We start from the raw sequence: 23,502 nt of genomic DNA, 5'->3' as shown, positions 1-23,502 counted from the left end.
ATTTTAAATGCTAAATCCTTCTTAATTATGCAGAATGATGTTAGAGCTTTGCAGAAAAATCTTCAGCCTTCCAGAGAGAATTATTCTTCCTTTAAAATGCAAACTTAAAAAAATATATGAAAAGACAATGAATATTCAGGCTTCATGGGGCTCTAGAAGCATTGCATTGCTTTGCATCACTTTGGCTTCAAATTCGTAAGCCTGCCTAGAAAGAGCGTGAAAAGAAGGAACTTTTTATTGTCGTCCCCCCCCCAAATCTCTATACTTATGACCTTCTCCCCTGGTTCATGACCTATACTTTAAGAAATGTTGCCTTACACAACCATTGTCTTATCATTCGCTGTAGACCTGGGCAATGTAGCTTATAAACTGTGGTTTAAGGCATAATGCATTCTGAGGCTAGAAATAATTGTGGCTTATTCAAAAACACCACGGTAAGCAAATCAGCTCTGTGATAATGTTTCTCAGCAGTTTGTAAGCATGACATCTAACTATACAATACTTTACGTAATTGTTCCAAATATTTCTTTTTTTAATTAAAAAAAAAGAGTGAAACAAAAATTAAAACTGATTCACTTTACAAATCCATGAGATACTCTTAATAGTCTGGCTTCGTAATCTAGACAAGGTCTTGTTCCCAGGGCCTAATTTAAGAAACACCACTCCTATTCCTAATTCCTCTCCCCTAATTCTCCTCCTGCCCCAATTTTGGCAAAGGATGGAGAATATAAATAATTGACAAATTTCATGTGCATAAATAACATACATACCAACAGTGGTGGGAAATAACCTTGGTTGAATGTCCCTTATTTTACAAGAGGAGGTTTGTTGCCATTAATTTCGTGAAGTCTGAAATCTATGCTGATACTATAGTTGAAGGAGATGGGAAAATGTTAGCACCTTCCCATTGTGAATAGATAAAGCTATCCGTTTGAATTCTGATTGTTCCCAAGACAGGAGTAGGTTCCGGCAGGCAAATGGTTATCCAATGTTTTCTTTAAAATGTCCAGTGTTAGAGCATTCACAACTTCTAGAGGCAAGTTGTTGCACTGATTAATTGTTCTAACTGTCAGGAAATTTCTCCTTAGTTCTAAGTTGCTTCTCTCCTTGATTAGTTTCCATCCATTGCTTCTTGTTCTACCCTTGGGTGCTTTGGAGAATAATTTGACTCCCTCTTCTTTATGGAAGCCCCTGAGATATTGGAACATTGCTATCATGTCTCCCCTAGTCTTTCTTTTCATTAAACTAGACATACCCAGCGATCGTTCTTTATACGTTTTAGCCTCCAATCCCCTAATTATCTTTGTTGCTCTTCTCTGCACTCTTTCTAGCGTCTCCACATCTTTTTTATATCATGGCAACCAAAACTGGATGTAGTATTCCAAGTGTGTGCCTTACCACACACATTATAAAGTGGTATTAACACTTTCTGTGATCTTGATTCTGTCCCTCTGTTTATGCAGCCTAGAAATGCAGATAAATGATATGATCCTCAAAATGGTCATAGGAAAGCAACTTTTATTGTACAATTGTGAGCTGACAATTCAGTTCTTTACCTCGCAAATAGGAACAAATTCATGGCCTTTGATTCAGGAAAGAGAAGAGAGCTGTCAGACATAAAGAAGAACGTAAATCCCCAGGGAAGAGGGTGACATCACACTCAAGTCATACTGTCAGTATGATGAGACGTGCCTGTAGGCATGTCAGGTCTCATTGCTCTGCATCAGTTATTCAGCTCTTTCAGGGCAACGTAGTCTTTTGATATATATACAGTGGGTGTTGCAAGGAATTCCGTGTGCAATCAGAGTGGGATATCCTTTCTGTAAACAGTATTGAAGCAAAACAAAATCCTAAATAAAGGACATGCTGTCAGCTGCCATTCAGTCCTACTATGTTGTCAGCCCTCATTGATTCCATGAGAAAAGAGTGCAACAGGATTGTGTCATGAAGGCATTATAGTTTTTAATATTGCATAGATTAGAAATCATTACACCCCTCCACCTGTTTGGACTGAGGGGGAGAATAAGAACGGTTGACAGCACTGATCTTCAAATACCAAATGAAAATGGTGGGTTTGTTTTGCAGCATATTTTGAAGAACTATGTGGAGGATGTTATTGGATGAAGATTCCAGTGTTCTTAAGGCCCTATTCTTATCTATCTTGCTTCTTCACAAACAGTCACGAGGGGACTAAACAGCAACTTCAAACTCTTCTTGAATTGTATAGTATATAAGGCCAATCTTGCATAAATATTGAGTCAATCTTGACTCCTGGAAACTGCCTGAAAAAGGCAGGGTTTTTTGGCAAGATTTTCAGAAGTGGTTTTCCCTTGTTTTTTTCCTGAAGCAGAGAGACTGAGCCAAAATAAATACTTGGTTTCATGCCTAAGGCAGGACTAGAACCATTTCCACATTCATAACCTAGTGCCCTTAACCACTACACAGACAAAGGCAGAGAGAGGGGGGGGAAGAGAGGGAAGGGAGAGAGACACAGTCACAGATACACACAGAATATTATTTAAATCTATATTCTGTCAAAATGAGCAGTTTACAAATGATTTAAAACATGAAAAATGAGACAATAAAACAACACGAAGAAAAAAGAAATGCAGAGATGGCAGAATTATAAACCAGGGACAAACAAACAAAAACCATGGTGTCCTTCTGGACCAGCTGCAGGGTTGGGAGTGGACAACACACTATTAACTGGTGTATTAACTGGTTATCTCCCTTCCTCAGTAGCCAGTTTCAGTGTTGATTAAGGGTGAGAAATCCAACCCTCTGTCCTAAATTGTGGAGTGCCACAGAATTCGGTACTCTCTCTGTTCCTATTTAAGATCTACTAAAAGGCATTAGATAGAATGACTCATAGCCTAGGGGTGAGATATCCTAAGTAGGCTGATCATACCCAGCAATATATAGCTTCCCCTAGTGAAGTAACTGATGTTGCCGAAGTCCTATTGAAGCTGTAGGGATGGCGAAAACAGACTTTGGATTTGGATTTGAGGGGCACCTGAATCTAGGGATTTACCATGTTTGTTTTTAGATGTGGTTGCACTTCCCCAGACGGACCTGCTGTGTAATTTGAAGTCCTTTGGGGCTCACAACTCCTGTTTGAAGAGCAGGTGGTAGTTGTGACTAGCAGGACCTTGGTATAACTTCAAGTTGTGTTCCAGTTGCACTCATTCCTGGATCATGGTCTCCTTGGTATGGATTACTGTAATGCATTTTACCTTGGATTGCCCCTGATGAATATTTGGAAGCTTCAGTTGGTGCAAAATGTAGCAACACAGACAGTTTATGAGTGAACCTAGATCACCACACATTATACCTCTACTCTGGCATTGGTTATCAGTTTATTCCTGGGTCCAATTCAAGGTGGTGGAAACAACCTATAAAGCCCTACATGGCATGGTCCCAGATTATTTGAGGATCTGTCTCTTCACAGTGAAATCTACCCACCCCATCAGCTACAGAAGAAGAGGCTTGCTTTGGGTCCCATCCCCTATAGAATGTCATCTAGTGGGGCCCAGGAGGAGGCCCCACCAGATGCTGACGTTCCCCTCGAGTCTGTGTAGCCCTGACCTTGCTTGAGAAAGATCTCAAGAACTGGCTTTGTCATCTACCTTGGAAGCAGAGAAGAGTATGGAGCCCATAAATGGTTCTTTAATGGTTGTGTTCCCCTGGTGACTGTACTTTGTATGGCTTTTAATAGTTGAATTGTTTTTTTTTGCATGGCTATTTTCTTATTATTTGTAGTTTTTATCTGACTATCACTAAGTATTGTGTGTTACAATTCATGATGAATGTATTATGATGACTATGATAATGATTTATCACTTATATCTTGATGTACACTGAGAGCTTATGCACTGAAGACAAATCCCTTGTGTGTCCAATCACACTCAGCCAGTAAAGAATTCTATTCTATTCTATTCTGCTTAGAGCCAAGAATGTGAGATAGGTGGATATAGAAATTGCATAAATAAATTTAACAAGAGAAACCAAGCTAAGTTAAAAGGAGGTTTAAGACATTCTCACCAACGGCCCGGATGAAGAGCCAGGTCTTCAGCCCCTTCAAATCCAGCAGGGTGGGGGGCATTTGGATCATGGGAGGAACTCTCATTCCAGATAATGGGCACTGCTATAAGGAAGGTTTCATTCCAGGATCCCCACAAATGACAATGTTTATTAATCAAAAAAACCCAGAGTGCACCAACTCTGCCAGATTAAACCAGCTAGGCAGATACTATGGAAGAGAGACAAGGTCCTTCAAATAACCAGGCCCTATGCTATGTAGGGATTATAGCAGGGGTGGGTTTCGGCAGGCACAAAAATTGTTCTGCACATGCGCAGAAGCGAAAAACAAGATGGTGGAGAACCAGTTAGGGGGCGCGGCAGGCCTTGGTTGCTGCCGGTTCCAGCGACCCAGGCTGCCAAACCACTACCGGTTCAGTTAAACCGGTAGGAACCCACCACTGGATTATAGGTAACAACCACACTTTGAATTGAATCTAAAAAAACAACTAGCAACTAGGGCACCTTGCAAAGCAGAGGTATTACATCAGGATGTTTCCTGGGATAAGACAGACCTACCTAGCTTATTATCCGTTACCATAGCTTATGCATAAAGAGTGATTTACTAAACACTGGCATAATTAGTCTTCTATGTTGTCCTCCCCACTCCCCCAAGGGCCTTGTGATACCTTGAAAAGGTCATAGATTTCTATGAGAGTGGCAAAATGATATTATTTTAGATGTTGCACATGCTTCCTTTCTAGGCCCTGCCACTTTGAAGCCTCTTTTTAACCCATGTTCTGCAGAGAAGTATTTGCATGCATTTTAAGCTTCTGATAAGACAATTGTCAACTATTAAGAGAACCTTAAATGTGACTCCCATCTCAGAGGTAAAATTCAGCAGGTTCTGACAGGTTCTAGAGAACCGGTAGTGGAACTTTGGAGTAGTTCAGAGAACTGGCAAATATACCGCTTCTGACTGGCCCCAGAGTGGGGTGGGAATGGAGATTTTGCAATATCCTTCCCCCAGGAGTAGGGAGGGAATGGGGATTTTGCAGTATCCTTCTGACACACCCAGCAACCCACGCCCATAGAACTGGTAATAAAAATCTGAATGTCACCACTGCCCCATCTTAATTGTCTGATATCAATTGTCTGAAGTCAGCTTTTTGACTAAAAGTCAGAAGCTGGAAATTGCAGTTAAAGTGTTTGCTTTTCTGGCATTATTTTTGACTCAGATGGAATGTTAGTAATTTGGAGGGAGAGCTACATTTAGGAATGTCACTTCTCCCCTGTGATTTCTTTCAATGTTTTCAAGCAGGAGAGGCAGTTGACTTCACAGGCCTTGGCCTGCTGACATGCTTACTTTTACTTTGTTCCAATGGCATTGCCACTTTCTCAAACCCCTGGTACTTTTCAGACTAAATAGGCATTCCTTGACTCAGTTTCTATTCACTTCAAACAACAATTCTCCTGAATTCAATTCAATTGTGAGCCACCCAGAATCATTTCCTGAGATGGGTGGTTGTAGAAATCAAATAAATAAACAATTAATAAAGTTGGTGATTTCCCGGTTGAAGACTAAGGCAAACTAAGAGTTGAGTAGTTCTATATTTTCTTTATTTTATATTATCTTGCCCTTGTCAAATCAGGCAGCTGGTATTGTCCCGATTTTCTAGTCACATCTGAAAGCTCTATATATGTGCAGAGTAATAATGTTAAACATATCGGGAAAAGAGTGTGGAATGAGGAAGCTTTAATGAATAGAGGAAGAGGGCATATGATGAGATGGGCTTAAAGATTCTCTTGTATATTGTAATTTTATTCTGCATACATGATGGTTAAAGATAGAACACTACTAAGTTGGGACCTTGTTTTCTTGACTTTGATTATATGCTTCTTGAATTTGCAAGTCTGCACATACATCCTATGTTGCTCAACTGTTTTTTTTTCTGGTTTTGTAAGTTTATGAACATTTTACCTTTTATTCAACTGTGTTTTGGTTTTTTTTAGGACATGCCTTAAGGCTGTTCAAATGGTGGAAGTTTCTGCTGTGTTTTGGAATCATTATAAGTAGGTGAGGGGTAACAGAGTGAAAGTAAGCAAAGGGATTCTCAATTACATGCCAAGATTTGCTTTGTTAGCAGCTGACTGAAGAGTGCTGTATCAGCTTTCCCACAAAATAACCAGCCTCCTAGGCATTTAGGTTTGATGGTTTTGAGAAAAATGGCTACCAATAGTGTACTCTTTCATAGGATTCGATTCAAGTTGTTTGCTCTGTCCTCAACTCAAGTGACATTATATGGAGCTCTGTGCCTCATTTGCAGAGATTACAAAAATGTGTTTTATTCCAAATCATAGCATGTTATCACAATATTATTTATGGTTTTCACAATTACTTACTTACTTAGTTAATTAGTATGTTCATAGGTATTACAAAACAAGAAAGAACTTCTTATTTAATACACTACAGGTGAAACTTGAAAAATTAGAATATCGTGCAAAAATTCATTTATTTCAGTAATGCAACTTAAAAGGTGAAATTAATATATGAGGTAGACTCATTACATGCCAAGCAAGATAGTTCAAGCCGTGATTTGTCATAATTGTGATGATTATGGCTTACAGCTCATGAAAACCTCAAATCCACAATCTCAGGAAATTAGAATGTTACATGCAATCAATAAAACAAGGATTGTACATAGAACAATATTGGACCTCTGTAAAGTATAAGCATGCATATGTACTCAGTACTTGGTTTGGGCCCCTTTTGCAGCAATTCCTGCCTCAATGAGGCGTGGCATGGAAGCTATCAGCCTGTGGCACTGCTGAGGTGTTATGGAAGACCAGGATGCTTCAATAGCGGCCTTCAGCTCTTCTGCATTGTTTGGTCGCATGTCTCTCATCTTTCTCTTGGCAATGCCCCATAGATTCTCTATGGGGTTCAGGTCAGGCAAGTTTGCTGGCGAATCAAGCACAGTAATCCCACCGTCATTGAACCAGGTTTTGGTGCTTTTGACAATGTGGGCAGGTGCCAAGTCCTGCTGGAAAATGAAGTAAGCATCCCCATAAAGCTCGTCTGCGGAAGGAAGTATGAAGTGCTCCAAAATCTCCTGGTAGATGGCTGCGTTGATCCTGGACTTAATGAAGCACAGTGGGTTTTCACGAGCTGTAAGCCATAATCATCACAATTATGACAAATCACGGCTTGAACTATCTTGCTTTGTATGTAATGAGTCTATCTCATATATTAGTTTCACCTTTTAAGTTGCATTACTGAAATAAATGAACTTTTGCACAATATTCTAATTTTCCAAGTTTCACCTGTATATTGCCAAAAGTATTCGCTCACCTGCCTTTACTTTCATATGAACTTACTGTAAGTGACATCCCATTCCTAATCCATAGGGTTCAATAGGACGTCGGTCCACCCTTTGCAGTTATAACAGCTTCAACTCTTCTGGGAAGGCTGTCCACAAGGTTTAGGAGTGTGTTTATGGGGATTTTTGACCATTCTTCCAGAAGTGCATTTGTGAGGTCACATACTGATGTTGGACGAGTTTACGTGGCCTACCACTTCGTGGCTGAGTTGCTGTCATTTCCAAACACTTCCACGTTCTTATGATACAGCTGACAGTTGACTGTGGAATATTTAGGAGCGAGGAAATTCCATGACTGGATTTGTTGCACAGGTGGCATCCTATCACAGTTCCACGCTGGAATTCACTGAGTTCCTGAGAGCAACCCATTCTTTCACAAATGTTTGTAAACAGTCTGCATGCCTAGGTACTTGATTTTATACACCTGTGGCCATGGAAGTGGTTGGAACACCTGATTCTGATTATTTGGTGGGTGAGCAAATACTTTTGGCAATATAATGTATATTGCCTGCCGCCCCATAATTCAGAATACAATGATTAAGTTATTGTTGTCGTTGTTGTTAGTCCAGCTCTTTGTTATAATTTCAAAGAAATCCAGGGGCACATTACTCTTGCATTTCACTTGGCAGTCTGGAATACATTTCACTCATGATGCATTGCAAACTCTTCAACCTAATCATATCATATTTTCCCGAAAATAAGACAGGTTCTTTTTTTTTACCCCCGAAATAAGTGTTTGCCATTATTTTTGAGGTGCAGGAGGCGGCAAGCATGGTTGCCTCATGGCGGCTGCTGTGTTTCAACATTTTTGGGGAGGGCTTATTTTAGTGCATGCGCGCAAAAGTCCAGTTGGACTTATTATCCGGGAGGTCTTATTTTTGAGGAAACAGTATATGTCTCTCTATTCTATAGAACACCCTTTCTATTTTTTTTCCTCAATTTTCTGTGAACCCAAACAGGAACCCTTTAGATTGAACCAAAACTGTAGATTCTGTGTGCCAGCAAAAGTATACAGTATGTGAGATTATTCAATCTGACCATGAAACATAACATCTGAATGGTCCGTAAGCAACCTTTTTCAACTGGGGCCACCTCCAAATGTATAAACTTCAGTTCTCAGAATTCTACAGCCAAATTGACAATTGCTGAGAATTTTAGGAGTTAAAATCCATTCATCTGAAGTGAAAGCCAATCTGGATAGACCTGGGGATAGTGTCCATGAGTCCAGTATATGGCTGGACTTACATGGATTCTTTGTGGAGTTACAGTTGTACAATAGGGCTACATTTACGTTCAAAGTTTGTCCCCAAAAAATCCCTCCCCTGAATATGCCTAAAGATGAGCAGTTAACCATGGATTATTTGGCTTGCTTCTCCTTCTTTTCTGAGCTGTTCTTGTCTGCTTTGGCTTGAAAACTTGGGTGGAACACAAAACTAAAACAGGAAAAAAACCTAAAACCTGTAAATTCGGAAACCCTTCACATTAGGATACAGTGGCAATCAAACCAAAACCAGACAATTTTAAATGGTGATTCTAATATTTTATCTAGGGACCTTTTATGCTGAAGTGATATCTCCCAGTGTATCAGTGTTACTTCAGGCTTTGCTTGAACAGCTGGCATAATCTTTAAACCTTGGAGTTTGAAGAGCCTGGAAGAAATCTTATTGAGATCTGACAGTGGAATTTAATCTATTTTCTACAAAACACAAGTACAAGAAAATACCAAATGACTGGAGTAAGTTAACTATCCCTAACTTTTGCCAAATTTACAGTTGACTTTATTTTTCCTTGACTGTTTGTAGATTTTTCCTATTGTAAATAGGCCAGTAGGGCCAACAGCCAGAATTTATTAAGAACAAAAACATTATATTCTATATATTGTATAGTGAGATTCATATATAGTGAATTTGGTTTTCTTGGTCAGCAACTTATTCTTGCTCCAGAAATAATGTTCTAATTTTAAAAAAAATTATAAAGAAAAAAAATCTTAATTCCTTGATTGAAATGTCTGACCTTGTTTCCTTCTCCTCTGTTCTCCCCTGCAAGAGAGTTGGCCTTGGAGACACATATCCTCCCTATTTAGATGTTGAGAAATATTAGAACACTCCTGGGCTGGTTATCATTCAGCTGCTACGACTGCATCGGGAGGCCTCAGGTATCATCCCAAAGAGCCAAATCAGCAAGTTTATTTTTACCAGTCATCCAGAGTGACACATTGAGAAGCAGTTGAAGCGAACAATTCCTTGGCTTTCAGTGCATAGTGTCTCTAGCTCTGTTGGATCTTGATTTCCCCTTCTTGCTTATTTCCAGGAAAACATACCTAGGTTGGCAGTCTTTCAGTGCCATCATATTATGCTATGAACTGTTAATTATATTTAGTGGTGCTTACTCCCAAAGTAAATAGATTGCAGGATTATACACATTTAACTGTGAACAAAACATATTAAATCTAAAAGATATTACTTCTGAGTAGTCACGTGCTGTATACATTTTGCTCCCGTGTTCTTTAAGATGTTATTGTCTAGAATTCTTAGCATTCCATTTTTGGTCTTTATTTATTTATTTTATTTGTCAGTTTAAAGTAAAAGGTATGCGGGTTAGAGAAACTAACAACAGGATTAGGTAGAGTGTTACAGACATTTACTACTCTATTGCTGAAGTCGTATTTCCTGCAATCAAGATTAAAGTGGATTACATTTAGTTTGTATCTATTGATAGCCTTTGTGTTATTGCGGTTGAAGTTAAAATAGTCGCTAACAGGTAGGATGTTATGGAAGACATCTACATGGGGCAGCCCTTGAAGAGTATTCAGAGACTTCAACTCGTCCAGAATGTAGCCGCGCGAGCGATTGTGGGTGTACCTCGGTACACCCACGTTACACCTATCCTCCGCGAGCTGCACTGGTTACCGATCGGTCTCTGGATATGCTTCAAAGTGCTAGTCGTAACTTATAAAGCCCTTCATGGTATTGGACCTGGGTACTTGAGAGACCGCCTGCTGCCAATTACCTCCCAAAGACCCATTAGATCACACAGGGTCAGCCTCCTCCGGGTTCCGTCCACCAGCCAATGCCATCTGGCTACTACCCGGGGGAGGGCCTTCTCTGTGGCAGCTCTGGCCCTTTGGAACGAACTCCCTGCAGAGATTCGGACCCTCACCTCTCTCCAGGCCTTCCGGAAAGCCGTCAAAACCTGGCTGTGCCGGCAGGCCTGGGGTTGATGAGTTCCCCTCCCCTCTCGACCTGTGTGTCTGTGTGATTCTTGGTTATTTTAATCACTTGTATTGTGTTCTATGTTCCCTTTCCCCCCTTGAGTTGTTTGCCGCCCTGAGTCCCTCCCGGAAAAGGGCGGCATACAAATAAAATAAATCTAAATCTAAATCTAAGACAATGATGTGTACTAAGCTTAAGTCAGAATGTAAATGGTGTAGTTCAAGATTATCCAGGCCTAAAATTTCAAGCCTGGTGGTATAAGGAATTTTATTGCAGCAGAGGAGTTAAGTACTCTTCTTGTAAAATACCTCTGGACCTTCTCTAATGTATTAATGTCCAAAATACAGTGTGGGTTCCAGGCAGGTGAGCAGTATTCAAGGATAGGTCTGGCAAAGGTTTTGTATGCCTAGTTAGCAGTATAGCGTTACCAGAGAGAAAACTAGACTAAAACTAGTCTTTGGGACTCTGTTTTAACAACCAAAGGATTAGTTGGATTTCCCATCCAAGACTGGAGCTGAGGTGGCGCAGTGCTTAGAGAGCACTACTGAAGACTACTTCGGTTGACTGCTAGCTGCAATTCAGCAGTTCAAATCTCACCGGCTTAAGGTTGACTCAGCCTTCCATCCTTCTGAGGTGGGTAAATGAGGACCCTGGTTGTTGGGGGCAATATGCTGACTCTGAAAACTGCTTAGAGAGGGCTGTAAAAGTACTATGAAGCAGTATATAAGTCTAATTGTTATTGCTAAAAGCCTTGAACTTGGAATTGAATTCCTTTATCGTTCTTTTTTTCTGATGTTGAGAATCTCTTGGCTAGAATGGAATAAAGAGACCCGGCGGAAAGGGACAAAGGCAAGTAAAAGGATATGGAGAAAACTAGAGATAAGTTCTCCCAAGTCTTCTATCACACCTTCAAATATAATAACTCTGAAATGTGCCAAATTCATTTCTTCCTATTGCTTGAAAAGGAAGGGGAAATTTTTCAAAGATAATTCTTCTAGAAAATTGGCAGGAAGATGGTTGTTGAAAACCTTGTGAGTTTGAGCTTTCAAAAATCAAGGAAATCTAATAAAGGTAAGGAACTGCTTACACCCCACTGTGATTCTTGGGAATTTTCTTTTCAAAACTCCCTTTAGGAAAAAAAAAAAGTTATGTTGAGACTAGTGCTAGTTTATCATTAAGGAAGAATGGTTACTAACATATTCCATGACCTTGGGATAACCCCTCCCCCCCCAAAAAAATGAATGTGGCCGCTGCTAGTGAGGTAGACCTCTTTTTGCAGTAATTCTCATATCGTATCTTATAGAAATGTAATCTTACCAAAACTATAGTGTTTCCATCTCTACTATCCATACAACAAGTCATATGTTTAATGCAGTGGTTCCCAAACTTGGCAACTTTAAGACTTGTGGACTTCAACTCCCAGAATTCTCCAGCCAGCTCTGGAAGTTGAAGTCCACAAGTCTTAAAGTTGCCAAGTTTGGGAACCACTGGTTTAATGCATACTTTCCATTTGGTGTTTCTTTAAAATACCATCGATTCTGAAAACTTTGGAGAAACAAACCAGGTTTTGCAAGTAGGTGTCCCCCCCCCCCAAAAAAAAAAAACCTATTCAGAATTGTTTTCAAATTGTTTAAAAATAGGTTTTCATGATTTACAATGAAAGATTCTGCAGCATTTATAAAAGGGGTGGGAACAGGCCATGGAAAAGTGTTGCTATGCTGTGCAAGGTCAACACTGGCACCAATATAAGAAACAAAGGGGGAAAAATGATGCTAATTATCTGCAGCTAAGATCACATGTTTATAAATCTTTCAGATATCAAATACGTTTCAACACAAACCTTCCACATAAGTTTCAAAGTTGCACTTTAGAGCTAGAGAAAGTTTATTGCTGTCCGTCCTCTTGCTGCCAAATTTTCCCTTTTAGGGCAAACTTTAATGTTTAGAGATTTGGAGCCCTCACACATTTGTATTTTGACTTTTTAGTGATGCATTTCACACCCTGATCTTTTGGTTTAAAAAAAAAGACTCTGCTCTATCAGATCGCTCCAATTTTTAAGTGTTGAATTCGTACGGGGCATCATGAGTAAGAGATTAAGCTATGGGTCTGTAGTTCAAATCTTACGTCTCTGGTTCACGTCTGGTTCAAATCTTATGTCTGCTATGAATTAATCACATGACTGGAGGCCAAACAGCAAGAGCCTTTAAGCTTACCAGAACTATTTTGTTTTAGCTGCTAAAATCTCAAATAATTTTCTTAGAAACAGGCAGAAGGTAGACATTTTTTTTCAAAATGGATCACCTCAAGTATATTCAGGGCCCCAAATTTATTTTCTTCAGTGTAATTGAACCGAGCTCACCACAAATTCTATTTCTACTCATCCAAAGTTGATTTAAGTTGACAGAAGAGAATCACTTGCAATTTGTTTTTGCTAAAACAATTGGCTGTCCGGAATTTGGTAATCTGCTGCAGATCATCTACATGCCAAGCCCAAAATGCCCTCTATTGTCTTAAAATTATTTGATAAATTCTCCTTCTAGTGGATAAATTCAGGGGAGAAAAAGTCAGTCCAACTTTTCTGCTTACACACATCACGGCCATTTACCTTTTTCCCCTTCTCCTTTTGCAGAGAAATTAAATGCTTTATAATCACTATTGCCTTTGTATTCTATGTATGTGTTCCTAGAAGGAATCTTAGTATTTTATACACATATCCTAATACTAGATCATGTCTAGTATGGAATATGTTATTTAACAATAGTGTTCCTCTGCGGAGTGTACACTGACCTGTTCTACAAATATTATTTAAGTTAATACCCAAATGCTATTATTAATTCAATAAGGTATGAATTATATTGGATTCCAAGGATGGGCAATGCACAGCCCTCCAAATTTTACTGAAGTCAAACTGCTATCAATCCTACAGCTAACAATGAGAAGTGCTGGGAATTGCATACTAGCATTTATTGGGAGACCATATACATTGTTCACTTCTACTCTATGTTGTTGATGTCAACCACATTCTACTGTACATTGCATGAATCTGAAAAAGAAGATTTCACAAATGAATTTGTTGAAATATTTGACCCTGCTCATAATAATTTATCTGCATAATAAAGGTAAAGGTATCCAGTTGTGTCTGACTCCAGGATGTGGTACTTATCTCCATTTCTTAGATGAGGGAGCCAGCATTGTCCAAAGATATTTTCATAGTAATGTGACTGGCATGACTATAAGCCGCAGCACACAGAATGCTGTTACCTTCCCACCAAAGTGATACCTATTTATCTACTTGCATTTGCATGCTTTCAAATTGCTAGGCGGGCAGAGATCTGGGCAAGTAACAGGAGTTCACACTTTCATGGGGCCCTCAGATCTTGAACCTGGGCTGTCAGCTTTGCATATGTTTAGGACCAGGTTATGCTAGATCACGGTTGTCAAACTCACTGGGTCATGTTGCTGTCACATGACATATCATGACATTTTTTCCCTTTCACGGAGCTGGGTGAACGTGACCTGTGCATGATGCATCTGGCCCGTGGGTCGCCAGTTTGACACCCCTTACTAGATGATAGATAAATAAGTGATCTTATTTAGTTAAAATGACTAACTAAAATTCAGCAGTTAGTGGCAGAGAATATGACTGGAGTAATATCATTTCTGTATCCTGTACTTTCATGGCCTGAATACAATATGTGTGTGTGTGCGTGTGTGTATTGCGTGTATGTATGTATGTATGTATGTATGTATGTATGTATGTATATGTATGTATGTATATGTATATATAGAAACTAATGTTTTCCCCCATCATTTCTTTATCCTGTACTTTAATGGCCTGAATACGATACATATGTGTATACTAATGTTCCCCACCCCCATCCCGCAGCTTGAGAGGTTATTTTTGATCAGGGAAACAGCCTGGGATAATATTTTTGATAAAATGGATTGAGGGAAAAGGTTTAAGCAATCCTCTTTCAGCATTTTTTTAAAAAAAACCTTTAAAAATCTGAATGTTGGCAGATATTAATGCCTTTGCTGTGCATTATATTTTTAAGGCTGTTTGACTTGCTTGCTTGCAGATATTGTAACCTCAGTGTTTGTCAAGTTGTACTATGTATACCGGTGCTACACAGCAAGACTCTAAGTAAGATGCATGTCTTACTCCAAACTTCACAAAATCAAAATATTGGAGGAAAGGCAAGGAACCCCAAAAGAGCGAACCTGCCCAGAGGATCCAGATGCTTGTTGGCACATAGAGGATGTTGCTACTTTCTGTGACCCCTTAAAATTTACCATGACTCGTAACTATGAGAATGCACATAGTCATACAGGTAATCCTCGATTTATTCATTTAATAGCCGTTCAAAGTTACAACATCACTGAAAAAAGTCACTTATGACCATTTTTCACCCTTTTGACCATTGTAGCACCCCCATAGTCGCATGATCAAAATTTGGATACTTGGCAACTGGTTCATATTTATGATCATTACAGTGTCCTGGGGTCATGCATTCACCTTTTGCGACCTTCTGACAAGCAAAGTCAATGCGAAAACCAGATTCACTTAATAACCGTGTTACTAACTTAACAACTGCAGTGATTCATTTAACAGCTATGGTAGTGATGGCGAACCTACGGCAGGCGGGCAAGAAGTGGCATGCAGAGCCATCTCTCCAGGCACGTCGCCCATTGCTCTTCGGGTGCCATCTGGCCAGCTGGTCTTCAAGTGCGCTGGAGCGCCGGAAAGTGGAAGAACAGTTCCCTGTTGTGGATGTGCTTGCTTGGAAGCTGAGCTTCCAGTTTCTGGTGTGCGTATGTGCGCTGGCCTTCATGTGCGCATTCATACCAGAAACCAGATGAGCAGGTGATCAGCGTGCATGCGCATGCTGAAAACTGGAAGCTTGGTTTCCTGGCACATGCATGCTCATCGGGGAACTGCTCTTCCGGTTTCTGGCGCTCCCATGAATTCGCGCCAGGGAGCTGCTCTTCCAGTTTTTGATGCTCCCTGCGCGCATTCCTGTTTCGGCACTCAATGCCAAAAAGGTTCACCAACACTGAGCTATGGCATGGAAGGTTGTAAAATGGAGCCAAATTCACTTAACAACTGCCTCACATAGCAACAGAAATGTTGGGCTCAATTATGGTCATAAGCCGAGGACTACCTGTATAAATTGTCTACGGAAAACATGGTTTTTTTTTTGACAAGTGGTGTTCCTTTGATCGAATGATGGTGATATTTAGGATACAAAAATGACTGAGATCCAGGGCTTTAAGTAACAAACAAGGATCCCCTTTAAAATATCTCAGTATTTGCCAATGAACATGTGAAGATAAAAGCTTGGAAGGATATATTGAAAGGAATGTGTGGGCTGATCCCTCATTGAAATTTTTTGTGCTGTTATGGAACAATTTGCATTCAGATGACTGGTGTAGACCTGGAGGGCCAACAGATTAAAACAGTAAATAAACCTTGGTTGATGCCAGCTGGTTATTAATAGGTGTCTGTCTAGGAAGCCACAAATATCTCATTCTCTACGTCTTGTTTTATATTTTAAGATCTTCTGAATAATGCAACAACAGAATACGGGTGGCTGGAATTGGTTTCATTTCCAAAGCTGCTCTCTTCTGAATTCTTTGCAAGCCGAAATCTACTGTTCTTGAACAATTGCATGAAGGAATAGTTTCTCTGCATGTAATCACTTGTTTGGAGCATAGTTTCCTCCATTTAAAAAGTAAATTACAAAAGCAGATCTATGCCACTGAATTTAAAAATATCTGTCTAGTTACATAAACCACTATAAATAATTTCAGTGCAGCCATTAAAATGCCTATTTCAAAAACTGAATGTATTTTAAACCAGATACTTTTATTATTAGCCAAGCAGTTTATATGATAAAGTTCACTGAACCTGATAACTGTTTGGAAATGTTAAATTCTAGATGTTGCCTGCAATTCTGTATGCCCGTTTCTGGGCTTCACGTCACATTGAATTAAGCAGAATGCACTTCTAAGTCAAAAGTAACATACTTCATCATATAAGATTGCTCACCCTGAAAGTAAAGATCAATTCATGTATTTGCAGGGAATAAGAGAGGAGCAGCAAACTCCCCCTTCGGCTTATTTATTTTGTTTTGTAACTTCCCTACAGTATCTTAAGGTGTTCTTTCAAACAGATGTTACTTAGCCCTCAAGCAGTCAGTGTTTATGTGTCTGCCTGTGACGAAACAACTGGATTCTCTTTCTAAAAGCTGTGTGAAAAGTGTGAGTGAGCCAACAAGAAGGAAAGAGGGGAATCTCAAATAATCCTTCTATATGGAAACAAGGGGTCATAAATATCAGGTAATCCTCCTGTCAAAATAAGGGGTCTGGTCTGTTGAGCTTCCATTTAACCCTTGCACTTCTGAAAGTGAAGGTTTCCTGCAGACTCCCTTGTCTCATCTTCATGTTCTCCTTTTACCATTTATCAACAATTTTAGAAAGTGGCTGACCTTTAAACCTGTTATTATGGGATTGTGAGAGGAGGAATTTGTTTTGTTTTTTTTAAAAATACAATCAAGGCTCTTTCGGCTGCTTTGCCTCCCATGTGACTTAGATGGAGAATTGACTCAAAGCACAGTTCCTCCCCCAGCAGCGCAAGGCAGAAGAGAACAGCACTGTCACTTCCAAACAGTCCTGGCATAAATGCAGAGGAATGAGCAAAGAGCTTCAGTACTTTAAAGATCATCTCGAAGGTCCTGAGCTCTCACTTGGAATATGTTTCTTTGGAAGTTTCTCCTTTCGATTTCCTTGGCAAACAGAAAGCATGGGGTGGAAGAAGTGTGAAAAGATTTGAAGTGCGGCTGCTAAGGAGTGCTGGGTTGTTATTTGCACGATGAGTATTATAATGAAGCCGAGATCCCGTTCCACCAGTTCTTTAAGGACCTCCGATGCAAGCTGGTAATGTGGTTTCCCCCTCCCTTTCTTAATTCTAGCACTGTGTCTACAACTGCTTTGCGTTCTATTGTGGGATGTGTTAGTCAATTATGCCTCCTGATCTGAAAGATTTGGAGGAATAGGTAAGCCAATATTGGAAATAACCCTTGCCTTGCTCTGTGCAAGATGGTTGTGTCTTACACCGACTTATTATTTTCATGAATGTTTGCTGCTGTTTGAAAAACTTAGAGATGTAATTTGAACAGAGGAGCAGGAGGATCATTATTTTAAAGGGTGTGTAGTTTGCAATATTTGTTCATACTCGGTGTGCATTTTAACAGATCGAGGGGTAACAGATCTTGTGGTGTATGAGGGGTGAGAATTTACCTTATCCACTCTGCTAATTTTTTAAAAAATCATGTTTTTGAAGAGCCCTACATTAATAGTGTTACAAATGCTGGTGCAATATTGTGTTAATAGAACAATCTTGTTCATTTGCAATTAATATTCCCACTTATTTGGTACTAAGAGAAATAAATTTAGTAAAACATATGACTTAAGCATGCATGCATAGATTATTCCATTAGTCCAGAGGTCATATCATGCTTAAATTGGTCCTCAGGTTAATCTCAGCTCTGGCAGGAATTAACTACATGGCCATTGGCAAGCTACCCTCCCCTTATGCATAGTTTTCTATCTCACTTCTGTTAAATGGGGAGCAATTTATCAAACAGGATCACAAAACACATGTGAGGAACTTTGAACATTTGGAAATACAATACTGTGGTTAAATACAATTTTGTAGTCCTCCTTAAGGTTGCAACCTAACATATGCGAGATACAGTATATATAACACAATAAATCCAGAAAGATCAAACTAGAACTTGGTTTTAAATAAATCCATAGGGTGCTTTTGTCATCTTACTAATCAGCATATTTTTTTGTTTGTTATGGTTGTGTAAATTATAGGACTTTTCAGGATGTTAATCCAGGAAGGACAAATTCACTCTTACCTATACCTTGTAGGCATATCCTGTTTTATTTCTAGATGCTTTGACATCTTGCCACTTTTACTTAGATCTCCCCTTATGGTTGCATGCATAGAGACATGAACAAAGAAACAATCCAAGTACATATATCATGCTATTTCTATTGTTCTGATAAAATTCATTATACATATTTTAGATTGTCAATTTCTTCTTTGAATCAGGTTTTTGTTTCTGTATTTTCCTTAAGGGATTGGCCATAATTTGATACAATTTAGATAGCTCCAGTAGTGCTACTAATCCATGATGAATCCATCACTTTTGTTAAAATAGTGGGTGATGCATGACATATATAATATTATTAACAAGATGTAGTAAAATGCATTCAATTAGGCTTCACTTTGTACATGCTTCATGCCTCCGGCATGAGTAGCAGTGGATTTAGTTAACCTACGTCAACAGCGCAATGTGACATAGTTGGAATCTTCACAGTAAACTGTTGCCAACTCTCTGTTACAAAAGCAGGAAGAAGCATCTTTTGTTTACCTCTGTAGTCATAAGCCTACAAATGACAGTCTGTATTCAGGCAAAAGCCCAAATGATGTCACAGAATTTTACTTTGTTGCACAGAGAAATATTCTATCGCTTGTACTTTTTTGTTGCAATCACACACACACGTACGTACGTACGTACGTACGTACATATGTATGTATTGTGTCACAACCCCTGGTATGCCCAAATATTGTTGTGACACAATACATACCTATTTCCCTGGCTTAGCTGATAAAGGAGGAGAGCCTATGGCTTAGTGGCTAATACAGCTGCCTAATATGTAATACAGCCGAGGTTCGATTCCCAGTAAGGGTATGGCTAGCTGATGAGAGCGAAATAGCTTGAAATAGATCTATACTAGTCTCCCTTTATTTATTTATCAGCATAAATGCAACACACACACAAACACACACATCACAACACACACATTTTCCCACTTTTATATTATTTCACTAATCTTTGTTTTTCCCCCAGTAGCCAGATAATGCTAAATGATTCTTTGTTTTATTTGTTTGCATGTTTATTGACATACTTTCAAAATGTAAAAATAATGATATTGATCCTATAGCAGTGTTAGATATAGTTTTAAGTGTTCTCTGATGTAGGTCTTGGGGTCCAAGACATTTGGAAGCAAAACATTTGTAAGCAAAAATATTGCTAGCTATAACAGATTATTGTCTATGTCCCTTGAGCATAATCCTGATCTTTATAAATGTAAACCATGCACATGGGAAGGTAAACATTTTAAACATTCTGTTTATAAGTTAATAAAATGAAGGCAGAGTGCTTTTTTCATAATAAAGCTTCCCAGTAAAGTATTTATCAGATATTTATAGACATTTTAATATTACTACTGATTAGACAACTAATACAGACTTTACTAAGAGGGAGGTCCCTCCTACTAGCCACATGCAACAGTAGGTGATGGGCAGATAGCCCCACATGCATGCATTAGCAAATATATGACCCACACATTTTTATGTATTCATTTATTAGATTTCATCGCACCTTTATTACTTTATGAATACCTCAAGGCAGCAAACACACCTAATACTCCTTCCTTCTCCTATTTTCTCCACAACAGCAACCCTGTGAGGTGAGTTGGACTGAGAGAGAAAGTGACACCCAGCTGGCTTTCATGCCTAAGGTGGGACTAGAACTCACTGTCTCCTGATTTCTAGCCTGGTGTCTTAACCACAATAACAAATTGGCTCATATACATTCCCTATAACAGGTATATTTGCATTTGTACATTTCCCTTCTTCCAATCACATCAAATTGTAGAGAACTTTAATTTCCTTCCTTGTATGCTGCCTTCAACATATCAAAATCATGTTTTTTCTAATTTACCATTATTTTTCACAAGGCACAAAGTACATGGGGGTGGGGGGAAGTGTGCAAGAAGAACTTAACTCATTAGGAGTTTCTTTCTAATCAGCTATGCGCAAGAGCAATTTGGACTGTGGGTTGTCCATATCTTTAGTAGCTCAGTCACTGTCATGGTCTGCCTCAATCTTCCTACTTTCATCTAATCCCTCTGGGGGTAGCACCATCCATTTGTCTATCAGTTGGCCTGATTCTTGCAGATCTTTATTATTAATTATCCAAGCTGTTGTCTCGGAATAATTTCATTGTGAACTAGGGTAGAGCATGATGCTGGTTGGAAAAATCTAGTTAATGCACGTTGAAATGTAAAATGAATTGCTAACAACTGTACTCCATTAAGGATTGTTCTGTTTGATGTTAAAAAAATTATTCATAAAAATGAACTCCTCTATATAATCAAAACCAGCCTGTCAAGAAGAAATCTAGATGAGAGGCTTCATCCTAGCATGCTCAATTTATGTAATTGGCACACAACTACATAACTATAGTTTAAAATAGCCTTATTCAAAAAGAAGTTAAATGTCTAGAAATACATTAGGCTAGGTGTTTCTTAAGCTTTCCAATCCCTGGCACATTCTGAATTTTAACAAGTACATGCATTTCCACAAAATGTCCATGGAAAATCCTGTTTATCCACAAAGGACATGCCCCTGGGACTGAGTAAGTCCGAGTCTCATTTCTGAAACTCAGATCCCTGCTGTTCACACCATCTCAAGGATACTTTTTGGGGTTTTTCCATTCTTATCTAAATGAAAGTTTTGTAGGGTTGTTTTTTTATAACCCATGTTAGTAAAGCTTCAGTCTATAGTACTGCTCACTGAATGCTTTTGCCCCATATTAGGACAGTAAAGTTTATAGAAGAAGAAAAGTCAAAACCAGTAGAAAGAAGAGTTTTAAATCTTGCACTCAATCCCGACAAGACTGAGTGGCTATTGATGTTCCCTCCCAAGGATGGTCCAGCTATTCCATCTCTTCCATCTCTTAGCCTGGGGGGTGAAATTATACGCCCCTCAGAGAGGGCTCGCAATTTGGGAGTCCTCCTGGATCCGCAGCTGACACTAGAACATCATTTGTCGGCTGTGACCAGGGGGGCCTTTGCCCTGGTGCACCAATTGCGACCCTATCTGGACCGGGAGGCCCTTCGGATAGTCACTCACGCCCTCGTCACCTCAAGACTGGATTACTGTAACGTGCTCTACATGGGGCTGCCCCTGAAGAGTGTTCGAAGACTTCAGCTAGTCCAGAATGTAGTTGCGCGAGCGATTGTGGGTGCACCTAGGTACACCGACATTACACCTATCCTCCGCGAGCTGCACTGGCTTCCCATTGGTCTCCGGACACGCTTCAAGGTGCTAGTCGTTACTTTTAAAGCCCTACATTGTATCGGACCTGGCTACCTGAGAGACCGCCTCCTGCCAATCACCTCCCAAAGACCTATTAGATCGCACAGACTAGGCCTCCTCCGGATTCCATCTGCCAGTCAATGTCGATCCCCCGGGGGAGGGCCTTCTCTGTAGCTGCTCTGGCCCTATGGAACGATCTCCCCGTTGAGATCCGGACCCTTACTACCCTTCCGGCCTTCCGCATAGCAACCAAGACCTGGCTGTTCCGGCAGCCTTGGGACTGTTGAACTATCCAGCCCCATCCTAGGTTATGAATGTTGTTGAATTTTTAAGTGTTGTTTTTATTTTTATATTCCCCTTTCCCTTTTTATTTGTAAGCCGCCCTGAGTCTTCCGAGAGTGGGCGGCATACAAGTTAATTAAATTAATTAATTAATTAATTAATTTAATTTAATTCCAGCATGCAGGCTGTCCTCGTCAAAACCAGGAGGAGCAAGAAAGGTCACTGGTTCCAGAGAAGGTACCTGAGATTCCCTAGGGCAGGGGTCTCCAACCTTGGCAACTTTAAGAATTCTGGGAGTTGAAGTCCACAAGTCTTAAAGTTGCCAAGGTTTGGAGACCCCTGCTCTAGGGTTTAAGGACTAAGAGAGGCAGATAGGGTTGTTGGGTAAGGAATGGAGGACAGTACACACATAAATAATCCAAAAGATAGCAGGCAGCTTCTTCTATAAACATTTAGCCCAGCTAGAGAGAAATCTGGGAGGATCCAAGTTATTTATCTTAATTATAGTAACTCTCTATAAAAGTTCGGAGATTCCTCTTATGCTTTCCAAGATTTTGTATTTAGTCCCTACTGATATTAAAGATACCTTCCTGGAAATTTCTGCAGCTTTGGCTTCCGTGATCTTGGCCAGCTGTGTGGTCTTCACATGGACATCATATCATGTACCACTATACTAGACCATCATATATCGTATCATAATATAATGTAATATAACTTTTTTTTAAAGCCTAATGACTAAGCAGAGAGTCAATAGGCTTGAAAAAATGTTTTGTTTGATCTGATGTACTTCTGTGTAAGATGAGTATGAAATATTTAACATTTGGAAAGACCAAATTATTTTGGAGGAAAAGATTTTTCAGCGTGTTGTTAACATTTTACTTGTAGTTAAGTCAATGAATCTTAAAATCCCTAAATGATGGGGAATTATTATTTGAAAAAATCTTTGTCATTTTTCGCCCTCCCTCACCAAATTTGAACTACAAATTAATTCATAATTTTGCTTACAGTCTCTCATAGTTTCATAGTTGCTTTCAGGTTCTTAAAAAAAAAATTCTGCTGTCTGCTATACCTGAAAACATTTCAGTATGTAGTTGTTAGGAAAAGACAAATACTGAACATGACTAGGGGTCGGTTGGTCGGTCGGTCGGTCGGTCATTCATTCATTCATTCATTCATTCATTCATTCATTCATTCATTCATTCATTCATTGCAAAGCTGAATTTGGAATACCTTGAATTCAGTGTTGGAGCCATTTGGTTATGAGACTGTATGGAAGAAACAAGCCACCATGCAGAGTGCAGGATAAAAATAAAGGATTAAAAAAACCTTTTTGCAAGTGCTTTGTAAAAATTATAGTAATAAATATTCATTTTATTGAACAATTGAGGCCAATGCCCAAGTTTGTTTTATTTTATATATTTGTATTTATTAG

At 39.4% G+C, this 23,502-nt stretch overlaps 1 protein-coding gene across 7 annotated transcripts in view; it reads left to right on the top strand.

Annotated features, from left to right (window-relative positions):
* The window catches only part of PDE4D (phosphodiesterase 4D), a 734,024-nt gene that overhangs the window by 554,178 nt on the left and 156,344 nt on the right, over positions 1-23,502 (top strand). Inside the window, exon 1 of one of the 7 annotated variants that reach the window (XM_087715536.1) lies at positions 20,133-20,293. The exons of the other annotated variants lie outside the window; for them this stretch is intronic. The gene's annotated coding sequence lies outside the window, so the exon portion shown is untranslated. Of the gene's footprint in view, positions 1-20,132; positions 20,294-23,502 lie in introns of those variants that run through there. 7 annotated transcript variants of the gene reach the window in all.

The sequence above is a fragment of the Thamnophis sirtalis genome, unplaced genomic scaffold, assembly GCF_051295495.1.
Source record: "Thamnophis sirtalis isolate CommonGarterSnake01/CBP01778 unplaced genomic scaffold, rThaSir2_p1.2 scaffold_5, whole genome shotgun sequence".
NCBI classification, from domain to species: domain Eukaryota; kingdom Metazoa; phylum Chordata; class Lepidosauria; order Squamata; family Natricidae; genus Thamnophis; species Thamnophis sirtalis.
This window is presented reverse-complemented; position numbering and strand designations above follow the sequence as displayed.